Source organism: Hermetia illucens, chromosome 5, assembly GCF_905115235.1.
Source record: "Hermetia illucens chromosome 5, iHerIll2.2.curated.20191125, whole genome shotgun sequence".
NCBI lineage: Eukaryota > Metazoa > Arthropoda > Insecta > Diptera > Stratiomyidae > Hermetia > Hermetia illucens.
The window spans coordinates 92397985-92414761 of NC_051853.1; the positions used below are offsets into that span (position 1 = coordinate 92397985).

The 16777-nt window shown below is 41.5% G+C and overlaps 1 protein-coding gene across 2 annotated transcripts in view; it reads right to left on the minus strand.

The window, feature by feature from the left end:
* The window catches only part of LOC119656739 (teneurin-a), a 769843-nt gene that overhangs the window by 453527 nt on the left and 299539 nt on the right, over window positions 1–16777 (minus strand). The window lies entirely within an intron of this gene.

Below are 16777 nucleotides of genomic sequence, written 5' to 3' on the forward strand. Positions count from 1 at the left end.
ACTAAACACCAAGAACTCAGTCGATACCTTTGGCAACAAGATTGCACGAATGGGTGTCGTTCAGACTAGGCTGTGTTCAGAGCGAACCGACAAACACGGTCGTGGTATTTTGGTCTTGCAGTGGCGGTTCTGGTCTTAAACCATAGACTCCACTATAGGAACCACTCTTGCCTTCTCTTGTAACACGCTCTTGTACTCTTACCAAGCAGCGGCATACCCTTCGACACATAGGTGCATGCATTACAACGTTCTTTTTTCCACAAGGTGTTCAAAGTTTTGGACTAAGCACTGTACACTATACATGGCAGAAGCGACGAGTTTGCGCCTTTGGTCCAGGCGGATGATGGGGGTGTGAGGCCATGTCAAGTGTTGAGTATGCGAAATGTGCGCTAAGTAAATGGCCGATCTCCGCATGCCATGGTAACGCATTCGCAGATGCATTCTTGGTCAGAGTTTAGTGGAGTTTGCGTTCCAAAACGAGTATCGAGTTGAGAAAATTAAGAGACTTAGTTCAACTAGAAAGAGATATGAAAAAGGATATCATTCTCTTTGTGTCCTTTGGAGAGTAGCATGTCGTGCTCTTTGATGATGTGCACTCGATGAATTGAATGCAATTTGGGTGAAGGGTATAATTCATCCCCGCTCGATGAAGTGTACGAGAAACTTTTGATCAGGAATGAAAGGATATGATGCACACTATATTTGTTGCTTGTAGGGTTTTTATATAATCTGAACTTGAGAATGAGAGAGAATGAGAAATATCCTTTAAGTGTTTTAAATGATTACATCAAATAACGCGGCCACTCAACTTTCACTCAAATTGAGTTGATTTATGACAAGCTCCTGCACTCCAGTGCCTGGGAGCTATGTAACTTATATTTAATAAATCTATCAAATACAACCGTTAAAAAGTTTAATTGGCAGACTTTTGAGATAATCTATGAAGTTAAAAATAAATCATAAAGAAGTATCGTTTATTTCTAATTACGGAAGGTGTAGTATATAACTGCAAAAATTATGAAAGCCAGTTTTTTTTGGTCCGTCGAGCCGGATCAGCAACATCGGAGAAGGAGAAGCCTATAATTGAACTGCTACAGAAAATTGAAGATCAATGAAACAGAGTAGATCATTGCCATTTGGAGCCAAAACTATGATCATGTGTTTAGGATTTTCAAACTACCATTTAACGTTTATACTGTTAAAACCATGTGGAATTTGAAAGGACTACATTATCAGAAACAGCGGCGGAAATGACTTTAACATAACAGTCCATAAGAGGCCATACGGGTCATACGGAATATCATGCTAAAATGAATTCGAACAATCAACATAATGGGCTAGATATGCTCGAAGCTAAACAGAATTTGTCCCGAAACAGGACAGCATCCGTCGGAAAACAAAACAGCCGAAATTGAATACAACCCACATGTTGTAGAATTTAAGGATAGACTTTCCGAGTTCAGGTGACGATAAGGATGTACCGACGTGAGGATTCAACTGATGGAAACCCATAATTATCAGAATCAAAGTACTTACGCTTGTTAGACCTGGATTTCATTGAGAGAGCTCTTCAAGTCCCTTACCCACGACAATAGGAGATTTCCTGGTGTGCAGATGTTACAGTATCTTCGGGCATCCGCCGCTTCCTCCGGCTTAACAAATCAGGGATCTTAACATGACAGATGCCAACTACTACTCAACTTGGAATCAAGCTCCTCATTGCTCAATAATATTTGGTCCGCAGTTGTCTAATGTCAGTAATGCAAATGAAGTCTTGAAACTAACCAAGGAAGATAGCAGATCCAGTGAAACTAGATTCCACCTTTTTGCATCGGAAGCTCAAAAAGCACCAAAAGCAACTACTAAAGCTAAACCTCTTCCAATTTACCTCCTTGGGAACAGCAGCGAAAGTTTGGTGGAGAAACTCCAAATAACTCTTGGGAGAAACAACTTTCACATTGTTCCCTTTAAAAATGGAGAGATTTATCAGACAGAAATTCGAATTTACTCTGAGGACGGGTCTAGAAAAGTCACCAAGGATTTGAAAGGAAATGAAAATACTACACATACAGGTTACAAGCAGCAAAGGTCTGTGCATTGTAATCAACGCATTGAACGAAACGTTGTTTCTAATGAAATAAAAGAGGAATTTACGGAGATAGGACATGCGGTCAAATCTGTTAATGAACCGAAACAGATTAGCGCAAATTTTATTCAAAGTTGAGCCTAATTCAGAGACATGCAAGTTAGGAAAGAAAGACGATATACAATCTTCGTTATCTTTTGTACAAGAGAATCACAGTGAAAGGACTACATAAACGCAATGGTCTTGCCTAGTGCATGAACTATCAGGAACTTTGGAACACCAAAAGATATAGGACATTTTCTAGTGCAGATTAGGTGAGTTCCTTCAAACAGTTCATTGTACCAAAAATAAAAAGGACTTTAGAGCTAGAAAATGCAGTAATTGTGGACAAAGCTATACTGCCAAATATAGAGGATGTCAAGACAATAAAGCCTTGAAATAGAACGCACTTCCTGTTCCAAGATGGAAACAGCAACAAATGAACACTGCGGCAGAAACTTAAACATTGTCAAGTTCCGATAGCTTTCCAGCTTCAACTATTTGCCCTGGAGTGAAAACACAACGTCAAAATGTATCTGGAAATGAAAGTTCACAGCCAGAACAACCTTCGATTCTCGCTACACTGTCTAATAAGATGAGTTAGTGAATACTACCAATAATCCAGGAGCGAATTAAAACCTAAAATATGATGCTGCGGACTAGTTTAAATAAGTCGGGAAACCGGAAGTTCGGCGCTTCAGGTATGAAAGGTTTTGTTTGCTTCTTCCGTGAGTATATTTGAGTGCAGAACTATCCCATTTGTACGTAGCCCGTTATGGATATGCATTTAGCATGTCAGACTACCCACTTTAGTGTGATATTGATATTTAGTTGCAGTAAATTTACACGGTAAAGTCGATTTTGAGCTACTGTAGCTTTGTTAGTAATAGTATGATTTTGATCAAACTTGTGGATAATATGCTACATATTATATTCTATATTACTACAAACTTTTACAAATTTAGTGCGTGGAGGGTTTACTCAATTTGTCCAAAAATGTGGTAATATACTATTATTAACTTAATTTGAGCAAATATCGATATCGAGTGTATCATCAGATTTTTTAGTTGGGTAGTTTCTGAGAATGGATTCGTTAAAGAAATGATCACTTTCCACCTTTCCCACTAACTGCTTTGCTAACAAATGTCAAAACCAACACCGGCATCGAAAAGTACTAATTGAGACCTTTCATTTGATATCCAACATGACAATATCCCTTAAAAAAAAATTTACACCCCCTTTTGCATGCAATATGGAAGGATATCACTCACTGCATGTCTGGGCGTTCACAGTTCCCACCTTCTCACCAAATTTCGTGTCAATCAGTATAGCCGTTTATGAGAAAAGAGCGTGTGACAGATAGAGAGACGGACGGGCAGACAAACATCGAACCGATTTTAATAAGGTTTTGTTTTGCAAACCACATATCAGCCTGTCAGCCTCCTTACTGGCTGACGGATATCAACAAAGCTTTAGATCTAATCGACTTTGGAGTCTCGAAAGTCTGGACGCTTTTGGAAGACCAAGAGTCTGATATAAAACGATATCTGCGCGCTTCCCGCTACTGTGTCTTCTGACTGTGGAAAACAGCCAGAGATAAACCAACGTTCAAATAGCTTATGTAAAGAACTGCCACGGGGCAAAAAGCAGTGAAAACAAAACGAGAGTATTGGCAGTTCACCTGAAAGAATTATTCAAACAAATCGTCAAATGCTATTTAAACTTCCCAGATGTCCAATTAGCAACAAAACTAAGCCACCTGCAAACATCCGAAAAAGAAGTTCAAAGTATTCAATTTGATGTGATACTGATATTTTATCTCGTTGAAAGTAGTAATTTGTCGCAAAAGAGGCAACTCTGACTTTCTATAACTTTGTTAATAGCAGTGGGATTTTCACCAAAATTTTCAGTGTACTGCTTCATATTAAAACCTGTATTGCTGTAATTTGCCGGATCTAGCATGAACTTAAGGAGGGTTCGCAGTAAATTTACGAAATATAATAATGTACTATTATTGACTTTATTTGCGCAGCTATCGTGACGGAGAGCATTTCTACGCTTAGATACCATTCGTATGGATCACCACATTTTTTTCACATTTTTCGGTTGGAAGATAATTTTATGATCCACTTTTTGGTGTATGGAGACCGCCCTTAGGTTCATCGTGCACCAATATAATATATAAGTTCAATCATTTTTTGTGGATGCTACACTTTCTCTGAACTGCAAGTTGTTGACCTACATCAGTGCTTAAACTTATATGGGCTTATAGGATTCAGCTATGGGGCTCTGCCAAGTTATTCAAAATTAGTCTATTTCAGTCTAAAATTCTGAGATGTATATTCGGTGTTCTCTGGTATTTCAGCAACTTTGATCTTCATAAAAACTTGTAGACAAAATAATAGTGACATAATAGTTTCACACAACTCTATTAATTTTGATTGTCACTCTCTAAATATTTGTTCTTTAAAATTCAATTCATTTAAATTTCCAGGAGTAGCATAGGAGGAATACGTGCATCGTACTATTGGCAACGGCAATGATTGAATTTTAGAATATCAATGGCAAATTCATTAAATTGCAGGCACTACTAGAATAAGAATGGATAAAGGTTGAAACGAAAATGTGGCTTAGTGGTCATACCTGGGTTTAGAAGCACACCCATGAAATGTAGAAGGTAAATACCAATAACCAAGAACAAAAAAAAATTTTAGACAACGAAATTGGTACCATTGTTCTAATCACCAATGCAATCACGAAGCCTTTGCATTCTACAACAATACTCAAGGAAGTTCACATCTTGCTAATCTGCTGACTCAAATTACCAAACGAAAGGTAAAATAGATGCTCAACGGTTCGCAGACATCTAAGGGAACGCTTTTTGGACAGCATTATTCTCGGAATCTTAGTGGCTCCATCAAGACACCATATTAGCATTAGCTTTGTTAGCTTTTAAACACGAACGAAAAGGATGCTTCCCAGCGGGACGTTTAGTAAAAAAAGGAAGAGCCTGAGGTCCGCTATCCGCTATCAGACTACCAGGGAGTATGCTGATCCCAAGCCCAGGTAAAGGAGGAGGGTTTGGGGTAACGTACTTTGCACTATCCTCAGTAAATCAAAAATAAAATCTGAGATCAGAAAGAGATAGATAAAGTATAGTTGGAGTTATTCCACTATGTTAAATCCTACCTGATATTTCTTGGTGACAGGTTCCGCGACAGGTCGACCAAGAAAATTCATCTATTCCGAGCAAAAAAAAAATGTGTGTCTGCACACTAAATGTTGGCTCCCTAACTGGAAATACTGAGGAACTCGCAAGAACCCTTCGAGAAAGATGCCTTCTGGCAACTTCTCGATAAAAAGAATTGTAACGTGTCAGCTGATGATTATATCATCATTGCCGGCGACCTTAATGGTCTTGTGGGTGAAAATAATAGCAAAACTGATCACGAACAGCTTGTCCAAAAATGCAACGATCGCCTCATGCAACAGGGTTTCAGATTGAATCTGAATAAAACTGAGTTTTTGCCGGTCGATCCCCAGGCACAATCACTGTCAACGGCAGTGACCTACCCAAAAGTGAGCGATTTAAATATCTCAGGTTAATGCTATCAGTCATTGGAGAACTCCGTTATGAAATTGCTTCACGCAATCTGGATGAAGTGGCATTCCAGAACTGGTGTCCTTTGTGATCGACGTATTGATCAACGTCTCAAATCTAAAATTTACCGCAATGCGCTCTGTGTTGTTGACTGACTATAAAAGACAATGAACGGTATGTTTCGATAATCGAGGCGAAGATGTTGCATTGGACTAGTGGTGTGGTACGTTTTGACCACATCCGAAATGAGTTGAGCGATATGGAGTTGAATGTTCGTGGAAAAATTGCGAGAGAGACGTCTTTGATGGTACGGTCACGTAATTTGCGCCAACGAGTATTCACTCGCCAAGATTGGCCTGAACATCGAAGTCGATGGTAAACGACCAAACTGTTGGGCGAAACAATGGCGGCTTAATACGCTAGATGGAGATTTAAAAGCCTAGCGATTGCATCATTTTCTCCATTGCCGGCAGCAAACTAGAGGGCCTTCAATTCCACAGACAACCAGATCTTATGGCGCCTCTTCGGAACGTCGGCGGCAACCTGCGTCTTGTTATGCACATTTAGAAAATAGTTCGCAAATTTGTGGCCAATTTAACTACATACGGTGTCGGTAATTTGAAATCCAGCTGATCATATAGCAAGCTTTGTGCTCAAATAATTTGCCAGCAATGACGAGTCGATGGAAAATGCAGAAATCCACAAACCTATTACCATTATCGCTACGGTCTTATCACATGTCCGGGCGAGGTATTGTCAGAGCTCACCGTTGCATTCAGATTACTCTTCATATTCACATGTCACCTTTAGGAAGGCTTTTCTAAACTACAACGGTGTACTTGCTTGTATAAAGCATCATTATCCACTATATCGAGAGTCTCCCTTTGTGTATAGCTCTGTACAATTGTGATGTATCTTAACCTGGACCGAAGAGCAAAGTGCGCCTTGCAATAGCCGTCAGTTACAATCCGACACTGAATTTACATCTGCTATCGCTTGGCTTGGCCTCGCACTCTCCAGAGTGCCAGCATCTCCCTTAGCTTAGGTCCAGTTAGACAACTTATTTTGCTGGAATTCTCCCTCTAATTGGAGAAGGCGAGCATTGCAGGGAGCCTCGAAATTGTCGTTGAGGGGCGTGCTCATATTCCAGAGACAAATCATTAACCATTTTCGATAGCCGAATGTCGTAGCCATGAGTTATTGACATATTGTATATATTCTTAAACCCCAAGTCACAGCGTATCAGGTAGGGCGTGGAAGATACTCAAAAATATAGACCAAATATGAAGGAGAAACGGTGCAGGGTTTCGAAACCCAGCAGCGCCAGTTTTTGTGAATAGGCAGTACTTAATAATCGTCGTACTTCGATAATGGGAATCCTGGCTCATGTAGCATTTAATGCTAGAAGAGATGTGAAGGTGAAATGGAATTTCGATCTATGCTGGATGTTTTTCCTAAAAGGTGGAAGCTTGACAGATCGCACCACTGTTCCTCGGCACTAAGGATTTGGCGCGGAACTCGGCAAGGAATGGCATTTTTTTACTTAGTGAATGGAAAAATGAATTGTGTGAGTTCGTTAAGGAGACGTGGAACATTCACCAAAATATTCGCCACCGATAAAGGGCATTAAGTTGCCTTATATTAGCTCTCTGGATCTCAACAAGCTCCCAAAAAGAAAAAAACCTCTTCATCGCAGGCAGATTGCTGAAATATCGGCGAAAGTTGGCAATTCCTCGATTGTGGCCACAGTAGTCACAAAACAGGAGCATCAAAAACCAGTGATCCTTTGAGATATACAACGGTGGGTAGCAAAAAGCGGCAAAAGAAATAAAAGATCTATCGAGAAATGATAATTACCTCAAAGAAAGGAGATATGTCCCACGTCGTGCATGAATGTGGATCCGACATCGAGAGAAAGGGGATCTGATGTTTGAATTAAATAAATCCAGCGAGAAGTCAGCGGATAGTTTCCGCGGCCATGTATAAAAGGTATTAGGCGAGCAAGTCGAAGTTAGAGCCCGAAAGCAGAAGCTAATGATCGAATATAAGGACCTAAACGAAGTGACATCTCGGGAAGATGCCTGCGTACACACTGTACTGCGGAGAAGATCAAAGCACCATGGAAAGGAAGGCATTTTAGGTTATACAGAAAGCTTCCATTAGCTTGCCGGTGAAATCAACGGTTAGACTGATTACCGCGGGCAAGGTAATAATAGGTTGGTTCTTGTGCCAGTATTTCTCAAGAAATGCCTCGCACAATACGATAGATTATGCAGGATGGGCGAAAAGAAGGCTATTTTATCAAAGAATTTGATGGAGATCCACAACGCATGTCAAGGGAAGAGGGATGTGGTCGATTAGCATGTTGCAGATGGTGGCAAGTGTCTGGCATATAGTAAGCAGCTGAATCGTAAGGCTAAATAGGGTTGACATAAATCAACCTCAATGACTATGAGGCGGCTCAAAACCTGCTCTCATAAATCATTCAACGCAATATACGAAACGCATCTAAATTAACATAACGCTACTTGATTGAGGGTTACGTCTGATAACATGCCGATATGTAAAAGACAAACCATATGAGAACCAATGGTCTACCCTGATGCTGGCTTTTCCTAGTGCCACAAGATCGCAATACGACGTTTTGAAAGTGATTTCGATGCGTGGGCCATGGAGTGGAGAGGCTGATAAACTACCAAGTCCTCCTTGAAATCTTAGCGGTACGACGTTGTACTGGACAACCATGAATGCAAGCTTACCTTCCGTGGTAAAAGGTTAGGTCTGAACAGAAAAATTAAGCAAGTTAGTGAAAAATACATTGATAGTGACCACAAGCCCATCTTTCTCGATGGAAACGAAGAAAGCGATATCGGGAGGCGCACTGGGAGTAAACGAATAAGGGGGGATCTTTGAGAAAAGAATATTTCTGATCTGATAGGATTAGCTATAGAAAAGATGAATCAGTAGTAATCAGTTCTGTTCTGTAGGTAGAAGTTTGTTACAGAAGAGGTATATGTATAACAGCCAGCTTCCGTTCAATTGCTTAGCGTATTGTTTATCGGACGGACAGTGTGAGTTTTGGGGAGCACGTTCAAAACAATAAAAGTGTTCGCAGATCGGTTTCGGGAGGAGTTAGCCGTTGGTGATGACGCTATACGTCAAAAATGTCTTTAAGTTGAGCCAATTGAGTTCCGATTAAAGCACAAGGCTGTCGTACGGAAGGTCGTGGTTCAAATCTCACTGGTAGCAGTGGAATTTGTATCGTGATTTGAGTCGATACCAGTCGACTCAGCTGTGAATAGGTAAAGTCAAATCAGGGTAATATTCTCGGGCGAGCGTAATGCTGACCACAATACCTCCTATAGGGCACTGTAATCCTGTAGCGAGTTGGGTTAATTGAGGTTTACTTCTCGCCTTCTATGGTGCGAGACCAACTGGGACACGATGAGTTTGGCATATCGATGAATCGCACTAAGGGTGTACAGGATATAGAAGGCAACATCAGGTGACGAAAGATGAGTGATCGCGGGAATGATGCCTATGGATCTTCGGACGAATGAGGTACCCTGTTTCCACCGGAGAAGAAGAAGGGATCATATGTGAAGTGACGGTGGAATTCAGAAAAGTCACTAGGAACGAAGTATACAGGAGGTGACAGAAAAATGGGCCGAATTGTGATGTATAAAGCTAGAACTCATCTGCGAACCTGTCCGTTGATAGAATCTCGTGGTATTATTTATATTTGTATATAAATTATTTGGGGTAAGTGATTTTTAAATGTCATTTAGTTAAACGTGTGTAATAATATCACTTCTTTCGGGACAATATGAATCTTCGGAGGAATATAGGTCGGGACTGTTCCTTTTATTTCCTCTTCGGTTATCCTCCTGCCCAACTAAATTAGGTGCAGTTGACAACTGAAGTAATGAACTCCTCTAAAAATAGTGCTGGGGAGGAACACTGATTGAAAATTCAAGCAACTTATGTGTATGTTACGCTTCGTGCCATTACTTCTAAAGACAGTTGGTGAATATAATGGCGATAAACAACTCCTGCGTGTCCTTTTATTCATGGAATGTGGATACTCTTTTGGTCGAATTCATTTAGTTAATACGTTCGCTGCAATGGCATCTCTATACCTCATATATTCATATCCTGAAGAGAGAAAATATATGTTGTGGACTAACCGCAATAGTCAACTTTGGAGAGTGAGAGCGAAGAGAATTCAGTGAACTGGCACAGAAGAGAATGTCAAATAAGAGAGAATAAATCCGTGTGAAATAAACCTAATTAGATATTACAATAAAATTATATGCGAGAGATATCGATCTTTTGGATCTCCACTCGTTGTAGTTTTTTGTTGTTCCGAAACACCTCTTCTCAGATGATTACTTTAAGTGGCAAAACAATATGCCGGAACTTTCCTTTGACCCTTGTGACGGGCTTGTTTCGGAAATTGTTCTCACTTATATTTCTGGTCGGTTTCCACTGTATAGTGTATTACGGCAGGAGAGAGAAAGGGAGATTGTTGTCCTCGTGGTATCCAACATCAAGAGAGGCTATGAGTACCCTCCAGGGAGAGTATCGGAAATGTGGACGTGCTGCACGGATATAGCGCACGTTTTTTCACAGTGCCACCCTCTTCCTTTTAACTTCTGACAACAAATCCAACTTCCTTTTTACCTTTATTGCGTCCTAGCACGTTTTGGAGCGATTTTAATGCGCTCTGATGTGGTTTTCGTCATGGATTGCCCTTAACCCTTTCCCATCGTGGGGAGGTTCGACACAGGTGAGACATCCTGACGAAATAGGTGGCAGCGTTGGGATGATATGTAGTCGATGGACGGAAATTTTAACTGTTGATGCGTTTGCGTATTAATTTGGAAATTTATTAGGTTTGTCTGTGAAAACATACATATTTCATGGAGCTGAAATTGTGTGTTTGGGGGAAACGATTTTAGACGGAGAGGAGAAAATAATGACTTTGCTCGTAAATTCATGTACAATTTGGCCTCACCTATTTATTCGGTGTAGAATGAGGGGAGTTGTGCCAGTAACAGTTGAACAAATCTACGCATATAAAAATAATTGGTGTTTCTGGTGATATATTGTTATCTGCCTTGTGGTATTATGACGTATGCTATCATCATTCGACTTGATAATTGTAAAAACCTTTTAGCATATATTGCGCAGCTCATACTATAGTTCGGGTCGTTATTGTTTTTTCATTTAGACTAAAACTTACAGATAATGACCAGTTAGAAGGTTTAATAGTGACAATAATTCATTTCTAAATGAGAGCTCGGTGTACAGGAAACGTTCAAGTCATATAATTACAAAGCCATTGGATTGTATTATTTCGGGAGTCTAATGAAAATTAGGACTTTTTCGCCTTCGACATGAGCGTGTACATGGGTATTACTTGGTTCACATGTTCTTCCGTTCCTTTACATAAATATATAAAGAACCGAGGATTAAGTTTATAATTGGATACAAAATTAAGGGTTAAGGAAATTGGAAAGGAGATTAGAACTTCGTTTTGACTTTTAAGTTGTTTTTCGAGACCACATATACGACAATATTTCAGAAAACATTTAAAGAGTTTGTTTGATTACCGGATGCGAGTTGAATTAAGTTTCTACTAAACCAGTTGCATTAACTATGCGCCTCCGTTGAAGGTTTGTGGCAATGCGCCTCAGTATCAACCGGGAGTTACCTCTTCTCAGTGTTCCTCCTCCTACTGTTCTGCGCCATATATGTAGATCTAGGACAAACCATCTGTCGACCATCCTGAAATAATGAATTCCATTGGCATGGCAGAACCCGCATGGAACTATTGTTCCTTCTAATGTTTCATTTTGTTCTGCTGCCTCTCAGGGATCATCAGCGATATTTAATAGGAAGTCAGACGAGTAAAGTAGTTTTGAACCCCTGGCTGGAAGTATACCTGCGTCCAAGGTAGCAGCCTTGAGAAAGTCTCTCGGTGAAGAACGAACCACGAATGACCGATGCACGTCAGATCACATTGGAGTCCACAGAGCCATTAACAGCTCGTTGCCGTCGTCGATGGATCAATGTGGTAGTTGTGACGTGTATTAGTAGTCAGTTCTTTCAGTAGTGCACTTTGAATTGGTGTTAACAGACCGCGTTGCCCGGAGCCAACGCTGATCGATTTGCCACTTCCGAAATCAGCTAAGTATAGGTCAGGCCTGAGGCAACAGAAGTAGGGGTTTGCCCCCGTACACCCATTCCTGACTATTGCGGTCCGCTTCTATGGAGAATAAACACCGCACACCGCAGCCTCCAGTGAGGGTTAATTACCCGATGTGACACCGCGACGTACAAATAAATAAGAAGCCTTGCACAGTGGTGTGGCTGACGGTAACTCAAATCTCCCATAGTGATCCCGTTCCCCTGAAGCGGACACGAATTGAGTGGAAATGTAGTCGATCATCTTGGCTAGTACTGAAGAGGAAAGGCTCATCAGTGGTGAAGAACGTCAGTAAAGGCGTCAAAAATGGGCTAAAGGAACTACTGGACCGCATCACCTTCTGCAGGCGAATGTGGAGAGCAGTGAAAGAAGCGCGGAAACCAAAAACCGCCGTACTTCCTGCTGAGAACACTACAAGCGCCAAACAGATCGCAGATAGCCTACTGCAAAGCGAACGGGGGGAAAACGGAAAGAGGGAGACGAGGCTGAGACTTTATTCAAGTAGTTTCCAGTGCCCAAAATAAAGGATAAAAGGAAAGACCTCGCTGCGCCGCTACCCGTCTCTCCAAAAACAAGGGGGCTATAAACCAAAAATTAGTAAGAGAAAAGACGAGGAAATGAAGAAAGTCCCCGAGCAATATGCGGGTGGATCCATTAGCAGCGGAGAAATGAAAATTAAGTGCTATAGGTGTTTGGACTATGGACAAACGTCAGCAACTTGCAAGGAACCCAGCAGGAGAACAGCATGCCGCAGATGCGGTCAAGTAGGTCATCAAGCGAATACCTGCAATGAAAACGAAAATTACACTCTCTGAAAGAATCGTAGCGCGTCTGATGAACGCGTTGCTCACATTACGGGTTCGGAGCGGTGTCCGGCCTTTAGGGCGGAAATAGAAAGGGCTACGACGTACCAAATTAATATGCGCCGAGGTGCAACTGCTCACCAGTTATTAGCGCAGTTCCATACGGAGGTCTAGGTTGAGCTACTGCTAATCAGGGAACAAAACCGGAACAAGGACCCGGCTTCATGGCACCTAGACTTATCGTGTACCGTTGCCATGTGAATTTCGGACTGCCTTCGACTTCGTGTTCTTGTCCGAGGCCGAAGGAATGGTTTGTCTGGAGTCGGTGTTAAGAGATAACATTTTTTAGCATTTACCTGATACCAAATGAGACGATGCCGGACTTTCTGCCCCAGTTTGATACTCTGGGGGACGCCGTTTCGGGCACGGACGAGCGAATCCTGGTTGGCGTTGACTTTATTGTTAGGACTCTTTAATGGGGCATGCCGCAGGCAGACACCAGAGGGAAACGGGCCCTGGAAATGGCGGCGAGAACAAGGCTCGTACTTCTAAACACTGGATCCATGCCAACTCTTCGGCGCCCTGCTTGCTAAGTATCCCTGACATAACTATTCCGACGGAATCTACGACATTGGAGGAAGGGTTGCGAGTCCTCGTAGAGTTCACGGCAAGCGATCAACGGTACATTGCGCAAGAAAGGGTTGACGCTACTTGCCGCCGTGTTTCAACCTGGCGCTCCCTTTGCGTATAGAACGTCGTGATGGTGAACGTTGGAAAGTTCGTTGAAACCATTGTAACAGGCAGAGTTGCACTGAAGGACGCTTTGAGTGGTGGTAGTGTTGCAACTGGCACTGTTGTAAAATCAGTGATGAACCTGATAATGATAGCTTGTGAAGCTTCCAATGTTCGGAAGGGGCCCAGCTGTGACGAACCTTCTATGTACTTGTGGACGGCAGAAACTGTCGAACTACGGAAGAGCTGTTATAATGGCACAACCTTTACACGTCCAAAAAGGAGACTCCGCTGTGCAATCAATCAAAGCAATGCTCGCAGCTCGCAGACCTTAGTCAACGTGTTAAATAAGGATCCGTGGGGACTTGGCTATAAACTTGTTACCCGGAAAATCGGGGCTCTGCGGAAATCCTGCATTCTATGTACCAACCAGCTAGACCACATTGTACGAGCATTATTCCACAGACATCCCCTACGGGTTGATCCTAACACAGCGAAGAGCGTCGAAGATTGTTCGCTTTTCACAATGAGAGAGCACGAAAAAGCAATTCTCACCATGAAAACAAGAAGGTACCAGCTACTGACGGTATCCCAGCAGAAGTTTATAAACTGGTTCTCAGTCAACAGCCAGACCTGCTGCTCGAGGCGTTCAACGCTTGGCTGAAGGAAGGCATTTTTCCTTGTCGCTGGAAGGTGGCAAGACTTGCACTAATCAGGAAAGGGAAAAGAGATCCTGTTGTATGTTGGACATAGCATTGCTTGAAAAGTTTATCAGGATTAGACTTGTTGAGGCGATCAGCGCTGCCGAGGACTTATCCCCAAAGCAGTTAGAGTATACATTGGGGACATTCATGGTGGATGCTGTCATAGATGCGATTCATGTAGCCGAGGCACATAGTCGCCGACTTCGACAGATTGTGCTTCTCATAACGCTTGATGACAGAAATGTGTTCGATGCCATAAGATGGACGGATATGCTAGGCGCATTAGAAAACTGATTTCACGTGCCAGTCTATCGCTTCCGGACATTGAAGGATTATCTGAAAAACCGCTCCCTACTCTATGAGATGTTAGAGGGCCAGAGGAGGATGGAGATCACGTCGTGAATAGCCCAGGGATCCATCGTAAGGCTGGACCTCTGGAACGCTTGCGGCGGTATCCTGCTAAGAGTCGACATACCAAAAGAGTCGCGTCTGGTCGGTAATGCGGCCGACGTTGCGACACTTGTTGCCGGATGCACTGTCAAGCAGGCGCAAAACAGACTTGGTATATTGAAGTGACGAATAAACGGATGGATGACTGCTCATGGTTTCAGCCTTGCGCGGGAAAAAACCGAAGTAGTCGTCTTGATCAGAAAGAAAATTCCAACCCTGCGTCCCACATCGATCAACGAGTTGGCTATAGACTCAAAACCAACAGTTAAATGCTTAAATGAAGATGAACTACATGAAGTTTATGAGAAATTGGTCGCGATAGAATATCAGTGGCCGTAACATCTTTAGTGGAAAGTTTGTAGATTTCTGTAACTTTCACTACCTCGTCTTCGTCAGAAGTAAATTTAGAAGTTGTTTTCTGAATATGAGATGATGATGCTTAAAAGGTGCAGTGGTTTACCTTGAGAGATTATAAAACACGGCTGATAACGCAAACATAGAGGAGGATTGATAGAAGCAAGGAGCTGAGGAGTCTGCTGTTGGGTGCAAGCGATGTATTGAAGATCCCTTCCCATGGAAAATACGACGTACTGATCAAGCAAGCAAATTTATCACGAATAGCAACGATGTTTCTACCGTTTACCTTATCATGAAAGACTTAGCAGATAATCGTAAGCTTTTGGGTTGTCCTATAAAGAAAAGCTAACGGTAGGCTTTTTATTCACGATGATGAGATGGCACGCTACCCTAACGTACGGATACAGAATGCTCTTGCAAATAAAGTGAAAATATTTTCAACACCAAGAAAAAAACTGCCCACTTTTAAGGTTTCCATGAAATGCTCTAACACACTTCAAGGCCCTAATCCAATTGTTTTGTTGTGCCAACGATTATTATTAATCTGAGCGACATGCGGCAGCACAAGATGTCACATGTTGCTTAGCTCTCGGAAGCCTAAAGCGAACTCAATCAAGTTACTGATACTTTTCTTGTTCTAATCGGTGGAGAGTTGGTGGTTGGAGAGTTTGAATATACAATGTTACCGGTCTCTCGCTTACGTTACCCAGGGTTTGAATTCTTTTCTTTTGAATGTCCTATCTCCCATCCCAAAACCCATTTATTTTAAGATATTACTTTATATATTGTTATTTTAATTTTCTTTTTAAAATTTTATTTGCAACCCCCCTTCTAACTTTTAAACTTTCCGAAATTATAAAATCTATTAAAATATGTTCCATTCTAATCTGAAATTAATCTAATATCTATTCTGAATTGATCATTAACATTTTTCTTTTGTTGTTGCTTTCACTATGCATTGCATTGCTAAGCCATAGACTTGATTACGTTGTGTGTTAGAAATGCTTTTCTGGCGTTTGTTTCTGGTTAAGGCGAAATGTTATGCATGCGAATAATACTAAGGATAGGTGATGCTATGTGTTTTTAAGGTTTTGTGTGAAACAAAACCTTATTAGAATCGAGACGGTGTCTGTCTGTCCGTCTGCCCGTCTGTCTGTCTGTCTGTCTGTCACACCCGATTTATTCGGAAACGGCTGGACCGATTGTTACGAAACTTGGTGAGAGTATGTAATCTGGTGATCCCTTTACATGCAGTATGTGGCACCATCTTGTGTTAAGTTTAAGGGGGAGCTCCCCATACATGTGAATGGAGGGTGAAAATTTTTTTTTCACAGAATGTAGCCATGTGGGATATCAAAGGAAAGGTCTCAATTAGTACTTTTTGAAACTGGTGCAATATTTGATATTGGGTGAAACATGGAGGAGTGAGCGCTGAAAATATAACCCCCAAAAAGTGTAACAGGTCTCGTTCTCAGAACCTATCCAACCGAAAAATCTGAAAAAAATCACAGTGGTGCATCTCTATGAAATCTAGGCCTCAAAATATATCCGGTTCCGATGTCTGCACAAATAAAGTTAATAATAGTATATTTCCACATTTTAGAAATTTACCCGGCACCCCCCTTATGTTCATCCCAGAAGTACAAAATTTGGCATGCGTGTAATGAAGAACATAATGCACAATTTGGTCAAGTTTGAAGAAAATCCAATTATTATTAACAAAGTTATAGGAGGTGAAACTTTACAATTTTTTGTGAATTTCGTGCACTGTGCAACCTGCCTGACGTCATTATC